This window comes from Protopterus annectens, chromosome 1.part1 (assembly GCF_019279795.1).
Source record: "Protopterus annectens isolate FY-2018-M chromosome 1.part1, PAN1.0, whole genome shotgun sequence".
Lineage (NCBI taxonomy): Eukaryota > Metazoa > Chordata > Ceratodontiformes > Protopteridae > Protopterus > Protopterus annectens.
In genome coordinates, this window is record NC_056726.1 from 1,134,758,710 (window position 1) to 1,134,784,152 (window position 25,443).

At 38.4% G+C, this 25,443-nt stretch overlaps 1 protein-coding gene across 1 annotated transcript in view; it reads left to right on the plus strand.

Moving 5' to 3' along the window:
* The window catches only part of FAM83E (family with sequence similarity 83 member E), an 867,932-nt gene that overhangs the window by 596,610 nt on the left and 245,879 nt on the right, over positions 1 to 25,443 (plus strand). The window lies entirely within an intron of this gene.

A 25,443-nucleotide genomic window follows, 5' to 3' on the forward strand; every position in this document is an offset into this window, starting at 1 on the left:
ACTTGCCAGTAACCCTTGGTAAGATCATTGGTGGTAAGATACTTAGCCCCATCCAGCTGCTCAAGGGCTTCATCTGCCCTAGACATGGCGTAAGTATCTGACTCTGTGTGACTATTTAATTTCCTGTAGTCCACACAGAACCTGGTGTTGCCATCCTTCTTTGGTACTAGCACCACTGGGGAGGCCCATTGACTGCTGGACTTCTGGATTGCCCCTAGTTTCAACATTTCCTGTATCTCCTCCCTCAGAGTCTATTTGAGGCATGCTGTAAGGGGCCTGCTTAATAGGCCTTTGTGGTCCTGTATCCACACAGTGCCAGGTGGGTGCACCTTGGTTTCTCAGTGAACATGTCCGCAAACTCGTTTAACAATGCTCGGATTTCTCGAACCTGAGTAGGGGATAACTGTTGGGAAAGAAAAAAAATGCACAAACCACCAAGAAAATCATCGTACAAGCAGTATGCAGACAATGGGAGCCAGTGAGCCCTGAAATATTCCAATGTGTGCTTTAAATCTAACCAACACGTCCAGTTCAGTAAATTCAGTACAAGGATGCTTTCTTTATTCAGACAAACAAGAAAGTATAGGCACTTTCGTTCCAAAAATAAAAGCAGGAACTTCATCAGATACAAGGAAATTAAGGAAGTAAACTGTTTTAAATAGGAAATCTTACATGGCATCACTTTATGGATTAGTGAAAACCACTCCCAAGTCTGAAACAGTCTTCTGGAACAGAAGTCTGAAACACTACACATTAATGTTTCAGCACAAAACAGTATAAATATCAATATATAAAAATATATATAAAAAATATGTGTATATATAAAAATGCTTTTAAGATGCTTTTGAAAAAAATATGTATGTATATAAAACATATATGTAAAATATGCATGCAGTTAAAAATCCATTAGGAACAAATGAATACATTTCACGTACATATACATATAACAGGTATGAAGGCCATAAAAAAAAAAAAAAACAAACAAAAAAAAAACATTTTTGTACCATATCCATATCTAAAGAGAATGTTTCACCTCTCAAGGTTCCTCAGTTTAAGCAGACTGCTTATGGAAAGGCTGTCATTTCCTATTTAAAACAGTTTACTTCTTTAATTTCCTTGTATCTGATGAAGTTCCTGCTTTTATTTTTGGAACGAAAGCGTATACCTTCTTGTTTGTCTGAATAAAGAAAGCTTCCTTGTACTGAATTGTATTGAACTGGATGTGTTGGCTTGATTTAAAGCACACATTGGAATATTTCAGGGCTCACTGACTCTCATTGTCTGCATACTGCTTGTGAAACGATTTTCTTGATAAATGTTGGGATATTGCTACCCCTTCTACTGAGGTGTCAGTTTCAGTCTCACTGAGGAGATCAATCACCAGATCCCCCTCAGACTCCTCCTGCCATCCACTGCAAATACTCAGCACAATTGCCTCCCTATCATGGTATGGCTTCATCATGTTAACATGGTACAATTTCTGCCCCTGCCTCCTGCCAAGCAGTTCTACCATGTAGTTAACATCACTGACCTTTCTTATCACCTTGTAGGGTCTGTCCCAGGCTGCCTACAGCTTGTTTTGTCTGACAGGAATGAGAACCATTACCTGCTGCCCTACAGCATACACTCTAGCTCAACCTCTGCTGTCAAACCAGACCTTTTTCTGCTGTTGCCCTTCTGCCAGGTTCACCTGGGCCAAACCCATGAGTTCCCTGAGCCTTGTCCTGAGGTTTAGGACATATGCCACAACAGACTCCTTGTAGAATTCACACTCACCCTCCCACTCATCTCGAATCAAATCTAGAGGTTCCCTCACCCTATGCCCATACAGCAACTCAAAGGGTGAAAAACCCATGGATTCCTGGGGCACCTCTCTGTAAGCAAACAACAGATGGGGCAAATATTCATCTCACTCTCTCTTAAACTGGTCTGCAAATGCCCGTAGCATTGTCTTGAGTGTAGAGTTTAACTTCTCAACAAGACCATTAGTCTGGGGATGGTAGTGAGCGGTCTTAAATGTGCTTCACCCCACAGTGCATCCACAGACAAGCCAGCAGGTCTCACATGAAATTGATACCTCTGTCAGTCACTATTGCTTTTGGGAAACCTACCATGCTGAAAATCTCTAACAAAGCATTTGTCACCTTTTCTGCCTCAATGAAAAACAGAGCAACTGCTTCAGGGTATCTGGTAGCATAATTTACTACCAATAGGATATATTTTTCCCTGTGGAACTTGGAGTACTCAGAGGCCCCACAATATCCATAGCTACCCTCTGAAATGGCTCCTCAATCACAGGCAAAGGCATCAAAGGAGCTTTCACCTTGTTTCCTGCCTTGTCTACATTTTGGCATGGCTCACAGGTCCTGCAGTACCCTGTTACATCTCTAGAAATCCCAGGCCAATATATGTTCTGCATAATACCTCTATTTGTATGTTTTATGCCCATATGACATGCAAAGGGAATTGGGCACTACCAACTCCTGTATTGTTTCACCCTCTAGCCCTCCCTCAGAGGTTCACTCTCTCTATACAGTATCTTTTTGTCCCAGTATACAGATTCCCCCTTCCCTTGGGAATCAGGTGCCTCACTAGCTACGTCACTCAGGCCTTGTAATGTAGGGTCTGAGATCTGAGCCTGTCTCAAATCTCTCTTAGTAACCCTTTCCACCTCTCCATCCACAGGAAGTCTGGTATTCTCTGACAGAGGTGCATTACTGTCAGCCTGGGTACTACTACTACTCACCTCTGCCCTTGCCATCACTCTGTCCAAGGGAACATCAGTACCCACAAGCAGCTGTGGCTCACCTTCAGTCTCATTGCTACAGGGTAGCTCCCTCCCTGAAGTAAACACATCACTAGTCCTGACGGCAAGTGTGTGGTCTGTCTGGGTCTCCCCCAGGCTACGAGACCAACATGCTTGTCTCCAAGCTTGACTGCAAGTAACTGCATGCACACATGGTACTGCACTATCAAAATCATTCCCTATCACGACATCTGCAGGGATATCCTCAAACACAACTTCTTGCTGGCTTCCTTTTCCACCCTACCAGTCAAGGTGAACCCTAGCCATAGGTATTTGGAATGGGGTCCCTCCTAAAGCTCTGACTGGAGTAGACTGCCCAAGCAGTGCTCCTCTGTAACCATTGCAGGCTAGACAATGGTTAGGTCAGAGGCTGTGTCTCTCTTAGCAACAGTCTCTTTCCCATCCACTAAGATAGTATATAACCTCTTGTGGTAGTTTAGTACCCTTGTTGTCTTGAGACACATTACTGCTGGCATTTTGTCATTCCCACTGACTAGCTCTCCCACCTTTTGTTCACCACCTGGCCTCTGTGGACATCTATATGCTACATGACCCCACTGGTTGCATTTAAAACATTTAACCCTAAATCCTGGAACATGTACCTGGACTAGTGGCTTCCCCTGCTACTGGCAGATTATATTAAGGCCATCTGGGCTGCCCACCATGGGTTCCCTTAGACCAGTGGTGCAGAACATCCGGCCCAGGGCCACATCTGGCCCTTGACACAACACCATCCGGCCACCAGAGTTTACAAAAATTAAAAAAAAAAATGAAAACATGCTATGCCTTACTCCAATCACACAAACTTTCCAGCACATGCTTACTTACCTTATTGACTGCAGTTGCACAAACCTCTACCTTTAACTGTGAAAGTAACTATTCTTTGTTGTTTATAACTTGTAGTATGTAAAGAGTAGTACCTTTCTGCAAGAGTTTGTAATAAGTCATGGCTGAAAGTCAGAATAAAGTTAAATGCAAAGTTGATGTAGAAAACAGGCAATTTCATGACTGCTGTCTTAAGTAAAAATGACAGTCACCTGTACCTATTGTTAACACGTAACATCTTACTATGTTTTGAGGTGGCCAACAGATGCATTAAGAATTCATGTAGTGGCCCTCCCCACAAAAAGGTTGTGCACCACTGCCTAAGACCCATGAGCAGCACTGTGTGTCCCTTTCCTGTGCAGTGATGCCTTGCATGCTAGGTATAGGTCTCGCTTCTTCCTCAACTCATCTGCAGTATTGCATTGTCTATCAGCTAACCAGATTCTCATTTTCTCAGGCATAGTGTTTAGGGTTTGTTCTCTCACCAAAAGGTCTGCCAGCCCTTCAAAAGTGGTGATCTGACATCCACTCATCCACCTATGAAAATAAGTGCTTAGTTCAGCAACATATTCAGACACACTTTCATCTGCCTTGCATCTATGCTCACGAAACTTTTTCCTATAAGCTTCAGGTGTTAACTTAAAGCATTCTAAAAGATAGTGCTTTACAATGTCATAATTTAAGCAATCAGTATCAGATAATTTAGAAAAATTAGTTACAGCTTTAGCATGGAGTAATGGGGTCAGTACCCAGAGCCCTTGGTCAACATTATACTGTTTACATACCATCTGAAACATATGAATGAAAGTATCCAAATTATCTCCATCTGTAAATTGTGGAAGAAATTTACTGACCTTCGTTGCTTCTGGGGTTCGGTTACTCCCTTCACCAATACCTCCATGTTTCTGGCGAAGATTCAGCATCTCCTTTTCAGGTTGCCTCTGCCTCTCCTACTCCTCTTCCTCTAAATGTCTCAGTCTTCTGCTTCTATTTCCAAATGCTTGGCCTACAGCTCAAGTCTCTTTAACTCCAGATAGATTTTTAAGTCCTCTTTGGAAAGGTTGAGATGTCCATTTTCTGAGAGTTGTACATCTCCAAGGTCAGCCTGGTTGTCCTCCTGACTGCTGGTCTGCGATGCAGCTGTGCCCAAAGCTTCAGTCATTTCACCTTAGTCAGGTTGTCATGCACCAGTCCTTTGCCTGGCACATCTCAGCCAACTGGCTGTTTGTCAGCTTGCCATATTCCTCTGCTGACATGCTTGCCTGCTCTCCCTGTCTAACTAAGCTACCAAAAAAAATAAAACAATTGTGTTGTGAAACTCTGAATTTTCACTTTGTGGCTGATTCAGAGTAGAAACACCTTCAGTGACCACTGTACACAGGCTACACGAATTCAATATCCACACCACTACAAGACAATTAATATGTGATGTGGCTATCCCACCACTGCCCCAATTAATATGCGACGCCCCCTACACTGGCCCAGTGATCAAGGACCTTCAATCCTCACCACTGGCAAAAGTTAGAGGATGTACACATTGGGAGGATGACAACTGCACACACAGTAAAGTGCAATTTCCCTTAAGAGCACACAGAGATCAGAGTCAGTCTTTGGCTGGTTTCTCCCTCTTTTTCCAGATCCCCAGTAAGACTCCCCAATGGCACAGCTATAGGGTTAAGTTCTCAGCTGAGGGGCCAATCCATGACCTCCAGCATCCTCTCTGTCCAACCAGTGCTTTGTGTCCCTGCCCAAGTAGCTGAGACACACACACTTTGAGATTTGATTTATATACAAACACACACACACACAAACACACACACACACACACACACACACACACACACACACACACACACACCTGGGGAATGCTGGCACAGGTTTACTAGCTATGCCCCCTTCTGTCCAGACTGTAAGGTAGTTTCCACTGCCACCAGTCCCTACTTATCATCTACTATAAGTCCCTTACAAAGGTTGTTCAATCCTACTGTGTAATATTACTATTAATCCAAACGATAGTCTGACCAGGACTTACAAGGATATTTATTAGTGACCTGTACAGTGTCACCAAATACATATGCAAGTACTCTAAGAGCTTAAATATGTCTCACAAATATGAGCCACAAAGATAGGTTTAAATATATTTAATAATAAATAATAAAAGAGCAAGACAATACTCAGTACATCAACACAGTAACTTCATGGTTCAAAATCACATGAAATATTTTAAAACGACATAGCAGGACAGTCTCAAATAAATACAGAAAACATCTAAACTATCATTTACTATATTCCTATCTATATCTAAAAGAGATACTATGCCCTAAATCTTACTTACAGCAAGGCAAGTGCAGATGATGATGATGAGTGGATTTTCTTGTTAGGTCCAAGACAAAATACAAACTGCACATTCTCTCTCTGAGAGAGTTCCCAAATTAATATCAAACATTACTGCTGGGCCAGCTTGGATGACATCACTCTTTGTCACTTGACTTCACTTCCCAGGCAAAACAGAATTTAACATCTCTGTGTGAGAAATATATATCTCTCAGATCTTTGTAGCTGCTAGGAAATCATAAAGCAATAAAACACATCCACATCTCAAACCAAGTAATTATTTATTTTTAAACAAAATCCAAAAACTTCTAGCTCTAGACATTGTGTCTGCTACTGATATGAAACTGAGAGATAACATCTTTTGCTTATGGCTCAGCTATAAAGTAACTTAACCTCAACTATTCTTAAATTGTGCAGGTTAATCTTCTACATTCCAGCAGGGTACACTGTGGATTCATTTTAGCTCAGTACATAACATACAGTTCTGTATAAATCATATCAATATTCACAAATGACATAGAATTATTTACAAAATTCCAGATAGCTAGGCTGGCAATATTTCCCTATATCACAAGCGCAATTGCTGATCATTTTGCTAAGGTCATTATAATTTCCTAATACATTTATATCTGTAAAAAATTAAAACTGTTTTTACGTAGACAGCAGTTAATAAAGCAAGCTGACAGTATGATATGTGGTAAATATGAGAAGAAATACAAGTTGTGGAGAATAAGTCCTCTACTGCAAAGTGTACAATTTACAGAAAAACCCACATTTCTATCTACTCCAGATTTAAAATTTAACACAATATTTAGCACACGTACATCTAGGGGAATATAATAAAAATCAGCAGTGCTGATATTTCCATCCCAGCGCAGTCTGAAGCGACAGTGCTCTGAAGGTGGCTGGGTGTATTATACAATGTAAAAGTAGCAGAAGAAAATGTGACATGCATATATAGAATGAAAGCAGCACATTAAAAGGCAATAAATAACAATCCATTCACCAAATTGGATTTACAGCTCATCTTATTGAAAGATACAAGCTTCAATAAGAGAAGAACAAAGACAGCATCATACTGAGTGTGACAGAAAGTAGGACAGGGAGAACAGCAGAACATATATAAAAAGAAAGGAGGGGAAAAACATACCATGATACATAAGATTAATAGCTATAACAGACACAATCATTGAAAAAAATCTGTTTGCATATACATAAAGGTAGAAGTGATATTACAAGGATATATAGAACACACACACATGCACATGTGCACACACACACACACACACACACACACACACACACTTGGTGAACAATGAATCAAATGGATTTGTGAGCGTATGTGGCACAAGGCAACAGGTAATGCAGATTGATGGGTCTGCAATCCTTGCTACAGGACCATCTCGTAATCATCTTAGCGTCCATTCACATGATCTGCTGTTGGAAGACAAGCAGGTCAGTGTTTGTCCACACAAGGCAAAGGAGACAGTCTTCAACCAGCAACCAGGTACAAAGCCATTATAAATGCACAGAGAAGTATGTATTCATCTCATATACTGGTATAATACAAAGATAGGAAGGGGTATGCAACATAGCAGAAGGAATGCAGGAATGCAGAGACGTTTTTCCTTTTTTTTCCTGGTAATTTATTAGCTGGATGAATGGACTGCTTATTATGGCACATTTTCTTCCATTTCTCAAGCCCATCTGTGATATGATTTTTTTTGAACAAAGCATGCTATAACTGTAAAATATTACTGTTCAGCTATTTTATATAATGTAATGTATCACGCAGTAGATGCAGATTTACATCTAAACAGGACTTGCACACATTGGGATCATGTCATCATGCAATATAAAACAAAATGAAAGGAGCAAAATACCAGTCAGAACAAACATAGCGGACTGTTCAGCAAAGCCAAGGTGAGGTGTGGTTAGAGACAGTTAGCTGAAGAAATATTCCAAACACAGAGGACCAAGAGATGTTTTTTCCCCAGGCTGCTCTTCTCTGAGCTCACTGTCACAGAAACAGTGAGAATGCATCATTGCAAAATACTATTGTTGATGATAGATCATTAACACAGATACAATGAGATGGTGTTCTCAGAAATAATTAGTGTTTATGGGAGTTCACCAATAATGTCCTACAGCACTATTGTGAAGTATTGAAGCACTCAGTGCCATGACAGATGTGAACACCATAATATTTTGTTCAGCACTACAAGAATTCACACATCATCCACTGACACCACAGAAGTCTCACAGTCATCAGAAAACTCCTACCTGCATGTTATTACGTGGTAAGGAAGGTATAGTATTTAACTAATAGCAGATATGTAAACAGAAACTGTGCAGGCATTTTGGAATGCAGTCTATCTGATTGTGTTCTGGGAGTCACAGAATACACCCACACAGGCAATAATACAACACCTAGCTCTAATTAATAATCCAATGTAAATACTGCAAAAAGACAAAAGCGTCCATCAGACAGCTGGTAGATTGTTATACCAGGAATGTCTATCAACTGTGTGAGGCATGCTCTTTTAGTCACACAATGCATACACACTGCAGCTCTTTCCTTTTTCAGGAAAAGCAGTGTAGCAATATACGCAAAGGACATCTCATGGATATAAATCACTTACACTGACAAACATGACAAAAAAATAATGGTGTCATGTAGTATACCACAAGCATTAAATGCTGGGTTAAGGGGCATTGTTTTAATACAGGTGTTAACCAGGCAAGGCAACGGGACACAGGTATCCCTTTTAGGGACAACCAGCAAAGACACAGTGGGATTAAATGAATTGTTCCCAGTAACACAGTAAGAAAATGGAGATAGGAGGAATCAAACTCCACATCTTTGCTGCAGGGAAGAGCTTTCAGCCTTAATCATCTGCACTAACTGCCAAATGATGTGTACTGACTGTATGCACATGACACATTGCAGATGTCATAGCAAACATAACAAGATGTAGGAGTGACTTGAATCATTTTTGGGCATCTGTTAAAAACTACATTAATATATTTTCCCAGGTAATTTCTCATTTCTGTGTTATAGAAGCAAACAAAGTTTAAAAATGCAAACACGTCATACAAACTTCACATATATGTTGCATAGCCTGGGTATCCTGTTTATTTATTTATTTATTTATTTATTTCTTAACTAGATAGTGCTGGACACATGCCTGTTTTCAGTGGTGACCTAGGATCACTGTCTATTTAAGTGACTTGTTTTGAGACACATGGTAGGAAAATGGATACTTGGGCTACAGAAAACAGCTTCTTAACAGCTCAGAGCCTTAATCAACTACAGTTTCTGTTAGGCAAAGACTGCTTTAAGGCAAAAAGAACAGCATAAGATACCAGAAATAACAATTCATAATGCATCATGAATACAGTAAAAATTATGCTGAATGTTCCCTAATTTTGTTTGCCATTGAGTCTCTATTTATGCATTTATTTTTTGATAAATGATCAGGTGAGATAGTCCTAAGATCGTTTACAGCCATGCCCTTGGGCAGAGACACTGATAAACAAATATATATATATATATATATATATATATATATATATATATATGTACACACACAGGGGTTATGCCTTCCAGTAGTTATGCAAACACACATGAAATGAGCATTATTTTAAACTCAGTGGTACAGACTGTTGCATGCACAACACAGATTCACTAGAATCAGATACATTTATTATACAGCCTGGACATTACCCCAGATTAGTACAAATTAGAAAAAGATAGGAGGAGCAGCACATTTTTAGTTTAAGCAATTATTATTATTATTATTATTATTATTATTATTATGTATAGAAACTATACCATATTGTCCTGGTAACAGATTAAGCACAAATATAAACCAATTGAAATTTTAATCAGAGAAATCTGATATAATTTAATAAAAGAACCAACTGATCTAATCTATTTCCGAAACCCTTGAGTAAGAGCAAGAATCCAAGCAGCCAAGAGAAACTAGAAGAGCTTGTACAACAGTAGGAGACACTGAGATTACAGCTATGAATAAAAAAAAGAATCATATGAAGTGTTTTCTTTCAGCTCAGTGGTAAAACTTTAAAAAATGCCTGCCATTCCATCATATGCAAACCTTTAGTTTTTTTTTTACTTGAAAGAGAAATTTATTTGTAAATATTCCACTGCATAAAGAAATATTTTGTAAAAAAGCTTACTGGATTATTTTACCAAGATCAGAAATTATGCATATCCTGTGAATGTGTAAATTATTAATGTATTTATTGATAACACTTTGGAGTTTGTATTGACAGAAAAATGTTCAGACTTCATGGTCAGTTTCCTAGATGTAAAAGTTTATGGCAATAGTCATGCAGGAAATATCAATACAGATGCTATGGGAAATTATGTTTAAGTCCAAGTCACCTGAATACAAAAATCACAAATTCTAAACACATAATAAATAGCAATTTTATTAGAATGGACACCAAACATATAACCCAAAACATTCCAGTACATATATTTACCATATAAAATATGAGATTTTAAGGCCAAGGTATGTCTTGTGGTTCTTTAATGAACATTGTCATGAGGCAAATGAGATTTTTATATATGCTTATGGTACATTCTTGAAGGATGAGTTAATCAGCAAACTAGCAGGATGCATTGTGGTGTGCTGAGACACTAGTAAAGAATGAAGAAACAACATGGTACCGGAACGTAAGTGCAGTATCAGCTTGTATTACTTGAGTAGCCATGTGTGCATGCTTTCTGCATGGGAATGTTTAATTCTGTAACTAATGTAATTATACAGTGTGCTGTAATGTAGGCTAGCCACAGGAATCAGGGAGAGAAACACTCTGCAGAGTGCAGGAGCACATATTTGCAAATCTTGCATGATGCATAGGTACATAGTACTATCATCTTCAGGCACAAAATTAACCAAAGGACAATGAGCAGGGCATGTGTATCCATTACATAGATGGAGAGTGTACATGAGCATACTGTTACTGAGCAGAACAGGTTGAGACATTGCAGAATATAATGCTTGGTGCACCAGTATCTGTTACTTCATACCATATAACAATAGGTGCATGCCATAATTTCATACCATGTAACAATAGATGCATGCCATAACTTCATACCTATAACAATAGGTGCGTGCCATAACTTCATACCATATAATAATAGGTGCATGCCATAACTTCATACCTATAACAATAGGTGCATGCCATAACTTCATACCATGTAACAAGAGGTGCATGCCATAACTTCATACCTGTAACAATAGGTGCATGCCATACTTCATACCATATAACAATAGGTGCATGCCATAACTTCATACCCTATAACAATAGGTGCATGCCAAAACTTCATACCCTATAACAATAGGTGCATGCCATAACCTCATACCATATAACAATATGTGCATGCCATAACTTCATGACACATAACAATAGTTGCATGCCATAACTTCATACCTATAACAATAGGTGCATGCCATAACTTCATACCCTATAACAATAGATGCATGCCATAACTTCATACCCTATAACAATAGGTGTATGCCATGCCTGCTGAACAAGACAACAGAGCAGGATTTACAAACCAGGAGAGTGAATTGATTGTCTTATATGCAGATAATGCATTATGGAGATGGCATTTTAATCAATGAAAGCTTAGGAAAAACTCAAAGATTCCTGTTAGCTGTATAAGTCTGTATCTGTGCAATAAAAGTATTATGACATATTTTAGAAGCTTTTCCAGAACAAAATGGCTTTTACTGACCATCAATACTACAGACACATAGCAGAATATCTGTAAAACATTACTCATCACCTTCAAATCTCATTACTAGTAGTATGCCTCTAATCTGCAGGCAAATTACTATCCATAGTGTTCACCCTATCATGGTGTCTCATTATTTATATTAAGTCCTTGCCATGTGTGCAATTAACTATATAAGCAAGTAATTTGAGCAATAACAATGCTCACAATAACAACCTTGTCAAGTGTGTCTGTCTTTAGTATATACTTACTGGGTACATTCTTCCAGCTCGCCTGGCACATTTGAAGCTGCAAGGTGTCCCTGTGTTCCCCAAACACCTTTCTCCGCCTCATGATTCCTTGCTTCTCTATTCAGTAGCGCAAGCAATGACATTCTACTTTTTAGCTGCCTCCCTTTGCATTTTAGTAGCTCACGTATAATGAAAAGTTGCTGCTGTAAACCACTTACCCTTCAATTATAGTCACGATAATGCCTAAAGTCTTCTGTTTTTCATTATGTAATGAAGAGATCACCTTATCACTGACACAGCAGCAAGCCTCAATCATTCCCATTTGCAGAAAGAATGGTTACCCTGTATCTCTCAGCAATTATTGCCCCTTAGATATTTTATCTGTTCACAGTATAATTATTCTCCAGATTGAAAATTCCACCTCCACCCACCTTACCAGACCTCTCTGTCCTTTTATCAATGCACATGTGCGGAAGACCTTCTTTTTATCAATGCAGGTACCACATGTGCGGAAGACTGCCCATTGCTATAGTGTGTTAGTATAGATACCAAAGTAAGTATAGACAAAGCTCTCTCTCACTGCAGGTAAAATCTCTATGGAATTCACTAAAGTCTCTGATCTGGTAAGATATATTTTTCATGCCAGCTTATTAAATAGCATCTCCTGTGTTATGACTTGACATTTTATAGCAAATTAACTAATCAGTCTCTGGCATGTAAAACTGAAAAATTCATCTCTTTCTCTCTCTCTCTTACTCACTGCTGAATGAACTGCCCACCACTGCTCAGTCCTTGAGGTCTTCTTTATTTATCACGAGTGAGTTGTATCAATGTAGCCTGTACTTGGCAGGTAGATCTGTTCAATGTTAATGGCATAGGCTACCTTTATATCATAAACCTTCTGATGCCAGTATTAACCCTTTAAATATGACCATATATTGGTTCATGAGGTGTTCCTTCTATATTATTTTACTTTTCTAAAATACACCAGTGTTATTATTCTGCTTTACTGGCTATAAATCTAAAGTGTGTTTACTGATTTATATTCCTGCATTTCAGAGGGAGGAAATCACATATATAAAAAGTGTCACTTCATTCAAATGCCTTAGAGTCACTTTCAGCACCTAGAAACTCTTGTTTTCTTAAATGCATAGAGTTTACGTCAGCATCCAGCAGGCATGCAAATAAGAAATGAGGGGATGGTAACTAAGCAAGTTACCAAGACATTATTGCTCTCTTTTCAGCCATGGCCCAGACCACATGGGTAAGCATAGGCAAGAGTAGGAAAGGGTAGTACTGTGTGTGTGTGTGTGTGTGTGTGTGTGTGTGTGTGTGTGTGTGTGTGTGTGTGTGTGTGTGTGTGTGCACTCGCGCACCTCTTAAATACACAAACACGCTCACACGCGCGCATACATACACACACACACACACACACATATATATATATATATATATATATATATATATATATATATATATATATATATATATATGCCTAAATAAAACCCAAACAAACACAGCAAGAAAATGCATACAGAGACCACTAGTCAGGATTGAACCTTGGCAATTCCAGCTGTGATAGTGATCCTGCTACTAAGTCATCATGATGCCCAACACTATGGCTATTCTATTCTGCTTCTTTTATTCCTCCATTATACTTTCTCAGTTTTGATCCAGTATTAGCTCTGCCTTTTCCCCATTATATTGTAGTTCACTATTTATATTTCTGTATAACAAATAATACCCTGCTTTAAGAAATATTTGCACATTAATTTTCAAGGTTATTGATGAATCTATGCTGAATTTCTTGTACTTAATATACCGTAATTTACTTTGGTTATTAGTTTTCCTCTGACTGCCTAAAGGGACATGTGACATTATTTAACAGCAATTTTATGTTGCAAGCTATTATTATCTTTTCAAAAGCATACTTTGACACAATTACTGCGTATTCAATGCACATAATAACGAATTGCTTTCTCTTTATAAGTCATACGTGTTGGTCACTGTCATTGCTGAAGACCTACCAGCTTCATTTCTTATTTGTAACTACTATGTAAATGCTATATACTCCATCAGTTTATCTAAATTAAGGCTTTATAATTCAATGTTTTCAAACTGAAGGTTTATCAAAATCACTTTCTGCTAACTTGCTTATTACTTTCATTAATATCTGATTTTTTTCACCCGAGTTGTGACTGACACTGGTCTACTGAAATCAGTGTGCTGCCATCAGGAATAAACTTAAAATAAATACGCTAATGTCACTCTAAACGTTTTTTTTCACTGGTTTCCTAGTAAAGCATTGTATCATGCTATAACGAACAAGCAGGCATATTTTTTTATGTTATTGATGTAATTGCTTCCTCAATGTACACAAATCCCACCAAACAGATGCATTATATTCAGGTGCAACATAAAGGAATAAAATGACTTTGTAACCAAAAATAATGTTTATTAAGAGAAGACTTTCCAAACAATTTAGACCTGGGGTAACATACTGCAATAGGCATTAACATGATGCTCAGTTCCGTTAAAAGGCCTTCATGATTCCTCATACTATGTAGACTAATTTGGAATAGCAGAGGTCAATAGTTAGGAATTTTAGACTGCTATTGAACACCAGTTGAAACCTCAAAGTAGCAGCATAGCCCATAGTAGTCAGTGGGGGTACGAGGACTACACAGAACTGTAGGATGGCCATGGAAAGTCAGGCATTACATGACAGAAAGCCCTTATGCCTGCTGTACCACTACCATCATACAAGACGAGCTGTTCTGCAGCTAACAAGCTGTCTATTCAGCCTGAGGAAAAACTGCTCTCATACAAAAGAATTTTTTTTTTTTTTGTGAGTTATTCTCTTTGTACACAGAAGATATCTGCAGTCTAAGACTAAACTTGCTTACCATCCAGCACGTTATGCTGCACAACTTACCACAGTTGGTGCACTGTCACAATGTGGTCAGTTCCGAAACACACATCTAGGCTTAAAATGGCTCTTGGCCCATTAGCCTAGTAACCACCTATGAACCTGTGAGCCAATGGACAAGGGGCAAAACAGCATAGTTTGCAATAAAAACTAATGAATGTCTAATGACATGGAAATAGAGAACCCCCTGCAAATGAGCTGCACACAGTTTGCAAATGACAGCACCCAAACTATTGGATTGATTCATGAACATAGAAAACCAATTCAGAAATATATAAAAAGGGCACATTGTACTGTCTGTGCAAACTTGTTTTGAACACTGAGATTAATGGTGCACATAGTGTGAGTGATGCCACCAGCAGTAGCTGAAAGGCATGTGTTTGCAACCATTATTGGAGCCATTTCCTGCAATGGCACATGTCACAGCCATCCATGACAGTACAGCAGGTACAGACAGCACCTGAAATATCAGGAGCTCACAGGCCAACAGACTGTGGACCATTTCCATGTGGACTTGAATATTGTTAAGGGTCCTAATCAAACTGTGTCACCCACAAGCAGAACTTGGGAGGATATTTGGAATGCCCTCTCCTGGATACTAAGACATGTGTAGCTTTATTCATATTACTGATCTACTGGGGATACATTTGGGATAATATATGTATCAAGCTCTTAATCCTAAACCAATTCCTCAGCATTATGTACTACACGTGGGGAAGCATATCAAGTTCCTTAGGGCTGCAATGGAGAGAATGAGAACTGTGTGGGCATTTTATGATATAGTTATTTCTCTGACGTCCAGGGGATACAGATTACACACACACTGCCATCAAGATACCACCTTTTCATACAATACCGTGACAGTAAGGGTTTCTACTGTTACAACAGTCAGATATTATAACGGTCAGTACATTATTTATAATGTATCTTTGCACTAACTGTACAGTTCCCATGATTTACACATTTGGTACATTTCTAACTGATATCAAATGATCCTGTGAGGGGATTTCCCACAGGGCTATCAGACTGGTAAATACACATACATGCCAGTTTCACAGGTTTATTCACATAGTTGCTATGCAGGTAGGGAGAAGGTCATTTATAATATGCTATGTGTTGGAAGTGACACTAGCTGTGCCATAAAGCCCTGACTGAATACTCTCCCTTAACAACTCCCAGATTATGCAGGAAATGGCCTATAATACCCTCATAGGTGTTTCCATGAGACATATTCTAAATGACATCTGGTCTGTTCTACAGCTTTGCCAAACATAATCATGGGAGCATCTACATTGCCTCAGATTGCACCCCTTCAGGCACCTGGTTACCAACTGCAGTTAGGAGCATGCACAGCATCACCCTATTTACATACTGTAGCCATGCATCAACAATAGCCCTGGTATTCCATGCCCTTTATAGTATGGGGTATAAGGGCTAGATGTTTCCAATATGCAGAGTTGTTCCCCACAACCACAGGTAGATGGTGCAGTACCATGCCAATGTCATGGGTACCATCGCATCTACCTCACTGTCATTAACGTCTGCCACAGGGTTTGTTGTTCTTACTGAGGTTCTTTACCAAACAGGACTCCTTCCTTAACTCTGCAAAACTCCAAGCCTATGAAATCTTAAATGAAATTCCTTTATTCCACCGTTGCACAAAATGGTGCTAATCCTTTATATTATGCTAACAAGGAACAGTTTGTATGGTGGCTATGCTAATAAAGCTAGCTAGCACCACTGTCTGTGAATTGCTGTCATAGTCCATTGCACTTTCAAAGCATGCTGATTCTAGCTGTGTAAGTCACACTAATGGCATGAATGTGACCAGTATGTTTGTGCATAATACATGGGTGTGTGTGTGTGTATGCCCACAGTGTCACAGAGCAGCCCTATATCCATTCTTAGCACTATGGTGCATCATTAGTCACAGGCCCTATACCCATTCTTGCATTATTAGGGACATGCAGTAATGGCATGGTGCAATGTTATTTTGCAAGACATTTGATCCACAAATATATATCTATGCTCATAGGGCTACAGTTTTGTTCCTTGTTTGGAAATGAGTAGCCATGAATACGTCAAGTACTGTGGAATGCAGGGATTCATCGGTATACCAAAGAGAGCATGATTATCCTATTCTTTTTGCACAAGTTATTTGGGGAGTACCTCCTGGACAAATATGATGCCCCACTGTGTTGGACAGATGCCAGTCACTATCTTGGTAGGATGGTGATTAATGCCACTCCCTACAAGCTCTCCTCACCCTAGAGAATGCTGATGTCTGTGTGGTCACTGAGAGATGGTTTAAGGCTGTGCAGAGCACATTGGCAGTGCAAGGTTATAATGCCTTACATACATATAGACCAGCTACAGCACAGACAGGGACTAAAGATGCAGGTGTCTCAATTTACCTCAAAAATATATATACCCAAGGCTGGTGAAACATGGCAATGCACCTGAACTTCTTCACATGCTGGCACCGATATACCTGGATTTTGTAAATATAAACTCTCTGGACCAGATTGTCAGTATGCTGACCAGGGTGTGCAAATATACAGCTTCTGATCCTCACTACTAACGGAGGGTACTGCACACCCCCTAGTGTAATGTCTTCTTAGGAAAGATCTCCTTTGAAGTAAAAACAAAACATGGAATCTAAAGCTACCTTCCTACTATTAAGTGATAACTTGGCAAAATGTCAAGCCTGCATAAACCCTGAGAACACTGCTGCTTATGTAGAGCTGTTCACAGAAACCCTGTAAAAGCATGTTAATAGCTGCATAGAGGCAGCTGTGCCCACCAGGACGAAGTACAGAACTAACTTAAAAAACAGGCCACCCTGGTGGAATCACAACATCAATAGACTGTATAACAGAAGGAAGAAAATCATGGCATGGCTTGCAGCAGAATAAAAGTACTTTCAACAAACAAAATAAACAACTCGGGGGACAAATAAAGTCTACCAAAGTCAAATTTTAGGGAAATTTGGCCTCCCAGGCCAAAGACAATCACAATGCATTCTTTAGTTACATCCACAACCTCAAAGGCAATACACAATTGTGTGCAGAGCTTATTGTTAATGGAGCCACATATACTGAGCCAAAATTAAGAAGAAGCCAGTGGAGTGGGAAGCATCTGATCAGTTGCCATATAAAGATACTTTGGATCCTTCCCTAGGAAACCAGTACAAATGTTCAGTTGGAGTTGGACAACAAGGGAAGGAACAGGAAACTATGTCAGCTCTGACGCAGTCAACATTGTGGAGTGATAGGCGAGTGACTTCCCATATGAAAGAGCAATGTATGACATGGGATGAAACTGAAGAGAACATGGCAGTGGAAGATGCTCTGGAACTTTCTATAGAATGCCTGCAGAAAAGGGAGACGAATGTGCCCTCAGTCTAGAAGGAAATGATCTAAGAAAAGATTTGCTTGATTTAATAGAGATGGACAGACATATTAAGATGAATGACAGAAATAGGCTACAGAAGGTCAATGAAACCCAAAAAGTTAGAAGTTTGATAAAGCAAAGGAACACAGTAATTAGGGCTGTCCATAGCCATTCATGTGATATAACAGAAGTAAATAGGACATATATTACTGTGCAGCTAAATTAATAACAGATAAAGTCTTACCACAAAAACAGGGCAGTAAAGGAAGGGAAGGGGAGAAATCAAATGCCATCATGGAAGTATCAAATAGACAAAACTACAAAGCAATTTAAATAAGACGTGCCACTGTTAGAAGAGTATAAAAGGGGGAACAGATCAACAGAAACAGATGCTTGGTGCCAGAGCCATGGGCTCAAGTTCAATGCCAAGAAATGTATAGTTATCCCCTTTGGGAAAAAACATGTATCCGTGAATTACCATATAGGTGGCAGTACACTAAACACCGAAAGTGTGATAAGAGACTTAGGGACACAGGTGGACAGTGGTCTGACCTTTGATAACCACATCGCCACAACAGTCAGGAAATCCTTCTATGTAGCACACCTCATCACTAAGGGCTTTTTATCCAGAAAAAAGGAGATCATTGTCCCACTGTACTCATCCCTCATTAGACCCATTATAGAATACAATGCCCCATTTGGTATGTACCTCTCAAGACATCTGCAACAACTGGAAAGGCCGCAGAAACACCTCACTAAAAGAATCACAGACCTAAAGCAGATGCCCTACACCGACTGCCTTAAAAAACTCCAGCCATACTCTATCACATATCATCTACTCAGAAGCAATCTCTGCTTAACATACAAGGCCATGTCAAACCCAGAGCTGTTGGACATGCTACACTTAAAGAAATCCTAATGCCTCAGAGCCACATGCTCCAGGGATCTAAACCTTGTCATCACAATAAACAAAACATGCTGGAGGCATAGGTTCTTGACCCAGAGACTCCACAGACTCTGGAATACATTGCCCATACATGTCAAGCAGAGTGCCTCTTTGGCCCTCTTCAAAAGGAACCTTGATGATTGGATGGGAGAAAGGAAATTCACCCCCGGGATCACATCAGTCACCCTGCTAGACAGGGGTCCAGGGAAGTAAATAGTGTGGGAAGAAATAGCCAGGGAATTGTTATGGCTAGGCTTGTATAGGCCCTAGGGCTGATAGCCTAGTACCAACCTATGAACCTAAAAATACTAAGAAAGATGAGATAAAAGCAATACGCAGTATTATAACAGATCAGGCACCATCGGAAATAATAAACTAACAGTACCAGCCCAAGCAGGAAAACTTAGAGGATATATAGATAAATATAAAGGAAAAGTACAAAATAAGCAATTTATTGATGACCCAAAAAAGTTTTATAGAGAACTGGGAAACAAGGCAAAAGGAATTAAACACCACCAAAAATAAAGAAATAGATGCATTTTAGAGAAATATTTATGAAGATCCTGTGGAACATAACAAAGATGCAAAATGAACAGAAGTGAAAGGAAGAATAATGTACAGGATATGAAATGGGATGAAGTAATGGCCATATTGAAACAAAGTTAAGAAAAGCTCCTAACTGGAAAAACCCATGCCCAGATGCAGTACCTAACTTCTGGCTAAAAGTACTAACATCTTTGCATGATGATTTAGCCATGAGTAAGAAATATCTATATGCACACCCTGAACAGACACCAGCCTGATTAACAACTGGAAAAAAACTTCTCTACTTAAAAGTGAACCTGCAAGCTATCCTAAAAACTATAGACCAATAACTTGCCTTCCAATGACATATAAACTATTCACTAGAATTGATGCCAACAGCATTTAGTCATTTAGAAAACTCAGTCATGGCAATAGAACAAAAAGGTAGAAAAAGAAAGTCATATGGAACAAAGGATCATGTGTTGTTAAATAAAGTCATAATGGAGAACTGTAAAAAGAGCAAGAATCTAAGTACAGCATGAATAGACTATAAAAACACTCATCAATTACATTACAGCTATCATAAAATAGTAGCAAACCACTTTGTAGTTAAGCCATGATAAAAGACAAATTATTATTCTAGGGATATTTTAGGGTGATTCTCTGTCACCACTGCTGTATTGTCATGTCCTTAACCCATTAAGCTGCCTGCTTAACAGATTAAGTCATGGCTACAACTGGCTCCCAGAAAACAACAAAGTGTAAAGACTTCTCACCTTCTTTTTGTAGATTATTTAAAACTGTACATCTCATCAGATGATGAACTGAAAGCACAACTGCAGGTGGTCAAGACTTTTTCAGATGATGTAAGAATGTCATTTGGTCTTGATAAATGCAAAAGTAACCTTTAAAGTGGGAAAGCCGCAGCACCAAGTAATCATCAGGTTGGGACAGGAATGTGAAATAAAACAACTTGAACAAGAGGGAGAGTATAAATACTTGAGAAATGATGAAGGATCAGCAATAAAACCTGAATAAATGTGAATAAAACTTAGTAAGGAATACTTTAGAAGACTTAAATTAATACTAAAAACAATGTTAACATTTAGGAACAAACTCCAAGCTGCTGGTATCAGTAACAACAATACCCCCTCCCTTGTAAGCCTTCATAATCCATCGAGACTTATCTCTGCCTAGACTTACAAACTAATATTATGCATGCTAATATTGTTATAAACAAATATCAAACACTGTAAATATTTTACAATGAAAATAACTGACATTAGTGCAGTTTTCTGATACTTTTACTCATTTAAGCTAAGTGCTTTCTTAGTTAGATGCCACACTTGAACAGATCCCCAGTGCCTTAATGCTTTATTTTTAACATATTTCCACCTTAGCAATTATAGCTATGGTTTTCAGCCTACTTAAGTGTTCACTTGTAATTTATACACATTCATTAATATTATATCTGTTTTACACACAAACCTGATGAAAGATTTATTTGGTACAAAATAGATCTTTGTTAAAAGTGTTTCTGTTTATAAGTTACTAATATTTATTCTGATAGATGCCTAGTGGTAGATCTTTTTAGTTAATGAGTTAGTCATTTTGTTAGTGAGTTGGTTTCTTAATAAAGTTTGGATTAGTAGGTTAGTTGTAGTAAGTTGTACTTATATTAAATATTTTAATTTGTCTCTAGCTTTTTAGTTTCAGTTGTAAGGTAGCACAGTCTCAGTTTACACTGTGGTGTTAAGTGGGGAAGGGACTTAGTTAAAGAAATTAGTTAAATGCTTTTATTGCTCTTAACAGAACCACCCTCTGTAACTACTCTCTTGCTCCAGATACCCTTATATATAAATAATGAATGTCTTTATGCTTTTCGTTATACTCAACTAGGATCACTTGTTTCTGCATTTCAATAAAGGGTATTCCATTCTCAACTCAGCTGTGGACTATGTATTATTTTATTTTATTATTTTGTAGTATGCATTTTAAAGTTCGATTTTTATTAGTGACTTAGGTGCATAACATATTTCAAGGAGTGAAATTCACCCCTTCCACACTGCAAAGTTTCTGCTTGGTTTATTGTTCTTATGCACTAACTTTGGTCACTCAGTAGCTAGATACATTAAACACTTTCTGGGTTGCTAATAAAATGTTCACTTGTTATAAATGTCTTTCCCTATTTCTGTACAATCTGGAAAATAGCATGACATTAACCTCGGTGCATTATCCTTACAATTTTATCTCACGACATTAACCTTGGTGCATTATCTTTACAGTTTTATCTCACATTAACCTTGGTGCATTATCCTTACAATTTTATCTCACAACATTAACCTTGGTGCATTATCCTTACAATTTTATCTCACTACATTAACCTTGGTGCAATATCCTTACAATTTTATCTCACAACATTAACCTTGGTGCATTATCCTTACAATTTTGTCTCACTCTGTTGCTATAAACACCAAATAAGTAAGATGTTGTCATATTGTTATATATTCCTACAATGCCACAGTTTTTAATGCAATTTTTCATTTTTTTCACTATCATAGCCTCAATTGACTAATTTGTTTTCTAGCTCTTCAGGAATGGTTTACAATGGCTTTCATAGCCAGGCAAGATACCCTAATTACATGTACTTTAGCTATAAATTCAAATTCATAATTTGGATGAAGGAATGAGCTGAGGAGCTTTCTTCTTGTCACTGTTATTATCATATTTTTGAAGGGGTCCTATTCTATGTAAATGCATGTTAATGTAAATCTTTTTATAAAACAGCATATTAATAAGTATGTTGCTGTCCTTAAATAATTCAATATCTAACATAGGCTCGTACTGCCCTTGCAAGCCATTTTAAGCCTAGCCAGTCATCCCCTGTGAAATTCAAAGCCTGTATCTTGTATGTGTAAGGCAAACACCTTAACCATTAGGCCACCCTCCCAACCCTAACATATTCTTGAAATAGCATTTAAACAATTTACAGACTTAACAGTTAATTTCAGCATATCACAGGAAAATAATATTGTTATTAAAACATAAAAGCACATGATTTTCATAATGTTCTTTGTCATTATTTTAACAGATATGCGTCCTAACATCTGAACATAAAGATATCTGCATTGTGATAACAGCTTCCTTGTTCAAGAGTTAGAAACAATAAAAACTTGTAACAAAGTGGTAATTACAATGAATGATTATATTTCAAAGAATGTCAGTGGCAAGTTAGTTTGAATGTTGATTATTCACTAATTTGCCTTTATATGTATTCTGTATAACTTTACTTAAAGATCAAACATTTACAGAATTAATTAGTATGTGTGATATCATTACTGGCATATGTTTTGTAGCTGCATGGAGCTTAGTTCATACTCTTGCTATGATTCAAATTCCATCTACATAAGGTTTTAATAGGACAAATACAATCTGTCACTATCTCATCAAGATGAAAAATAAAAAAAATAAAGCATTTCTTTTTGCAGGGCACAAACCCCCTCCCCGTACCTCCATGTGGGGAGATAGCTCCCCATTTTCCAAACTTATATAATCCAATTGCACAGTTGCACAAACTAGCAGAAGGAAGAAATCTCTCAGAAGAAATGATTCACTGTTAGCACACACTCAGTTATTGCAGTTGCTGGGATTTTCTGTGGAAAACAGTGTTGCTCGACAGTTCAGCTTTATCGGGATTAACTTAACCAGATGGCATTTCACCAACTTTAAGCTCAATATGGTCTAAGGAAGCCAGTTTCACTATGGTCTGAAGAAGTATTTGCTACTGCATAAATTCTGGTATGTACTTTAAGCTGCACTTTTAAATGTTTGCTTCTTAATAGACATTACTTTGAGTATAGAGTATTCATGTTATTCAATTTGCATAGAGCTAATTTGACTGTGATGGTTGCTACCCAATAATTTTAACTCTGTTAGCCTAGCCAGCAAGTAGACAACTGACTCACAATATACATGCAAATTAAATACAGAGAAAGGACAGAATTGTTAACATAATTTAGTGATGCTTTCACTATGAGTAGATAAAGGGGAATTCACCAGGGATAGGAATCCCTGAACTGCATTCGCTGAAGATATCTTGAAGAAAACCACTTTTTTAAGTGTTTTTTGGGGGGGCAAGCCCTCCTGCACTTGAAGTGGGGGTAATCCCCCACCCATCTTATATATACTAATTCCATTGTCACACCAATTTGAAAAAGGCAAAAATTCTCCCCAAAAAAGAATCATTTCCGGCACAACTCACAGACAGTGATTTCCAATGGAGAAACTCTGATTGTCTGTGAGTTGAAGATGGGGCACTCAATGCATGAGATGTAAGCCTTGGTGCATGCATTAAGTGCTGTGATTTGTAGTGTATAAGCCTAGATAGGTAGGGGTTCAAATATCACTCTGCTCAACTTGGTGCGTGTATATATCCATATGACATACATATGATAACCTTTGTAACTTAGACATAGGTAGAGTTTTGCTCTGGAATAGACTTCCCAAACATGTCAAGCAGAGCACCTCACTGGCCCTCTTCAAGAGATATTTTGATCAGTGGATGGGAAATAGAAAGTTCACACCAGGGATCCCCTCCAGTGGCTCTACTTGATAGAGGCACTGGGAACTAAAGTTGGGCGGCACGATGCCAGGGCACTTCTATGGGACAGGCTTATAAAGGCTGCAGGGCTATTAGCCTAGCACACACCTATGAACCTATGAGAGTTCAAGCTTTGCCCACCAGTAAGTTATCTATCCACCAGTAGATTACCTTTGAGAGATAGCTTTACTATGCAGCAAAGGTGTCTGTAAACCCAATTGATCTTCCTGTTCTATCATCCATGAGTGAGTTACTAAACTTATCATGGTAAAAAAGATCAGCAGTTGCTGTTTAATAAAACCAATGCCCCTTAGCAGCAAAAAATGGCAGACAATCTGTTTTTACTATATATTTTTTTCTTTTCCTTTTTGGCAATAAGCAGAGGCTCAAAAACAAAAGAAAAGCAAGAAAAATAAATGTAAAGAATGACTCCATCAGTAGTGTCTTTATTTCAATAAAACCATCTATGAAAATGTACACATACATACTGGTCAGTTACTGGTGCAAAGACAAGGACAACTGCAATTTGCATACCAAATCCTATTAACTCACATGATGTTAAGTACTTAACAAACGTGTGGCACCTAAAACTGAAATCTAGGCCATATAATAATGGTCAGCCCCTATTTGTTGTGTCTTTCGGCTTTTTCCCAGTTAAGGGTCGCCACAGCAGAACTCCGGTCCGCTAATGATTGGCAGTAGAATTTTACGTGCTGAGTTGCCAGCCCTGACGCACAACCTACAACGAAGGTACGCCCATTCACGCATGTCTCCACACAGAAGATGCTCTAACTGAGAATCGAACAGGACAACGTCTTACTGTGAGGCGAAACGCTACCGCAGCACCACCACAGCAGTAATGGTCAGCCCCTATCATTTGGTAAAATAACATTAATAATAGAACAGCTAGCAGCATTGCATATATGCCTCTCAACTGTCCAGATTTTTACAGAATGCCCAGATTTTTGCCTAGTATTTTTGATCTGTTTCTAATCAAATTGTGGTTTTCTGGCAAGTCACTGGTAAATAATTGAGGACTGAAATCAGAAAATAATAGCAGATATTTGAGTTTCAGACTTCATATC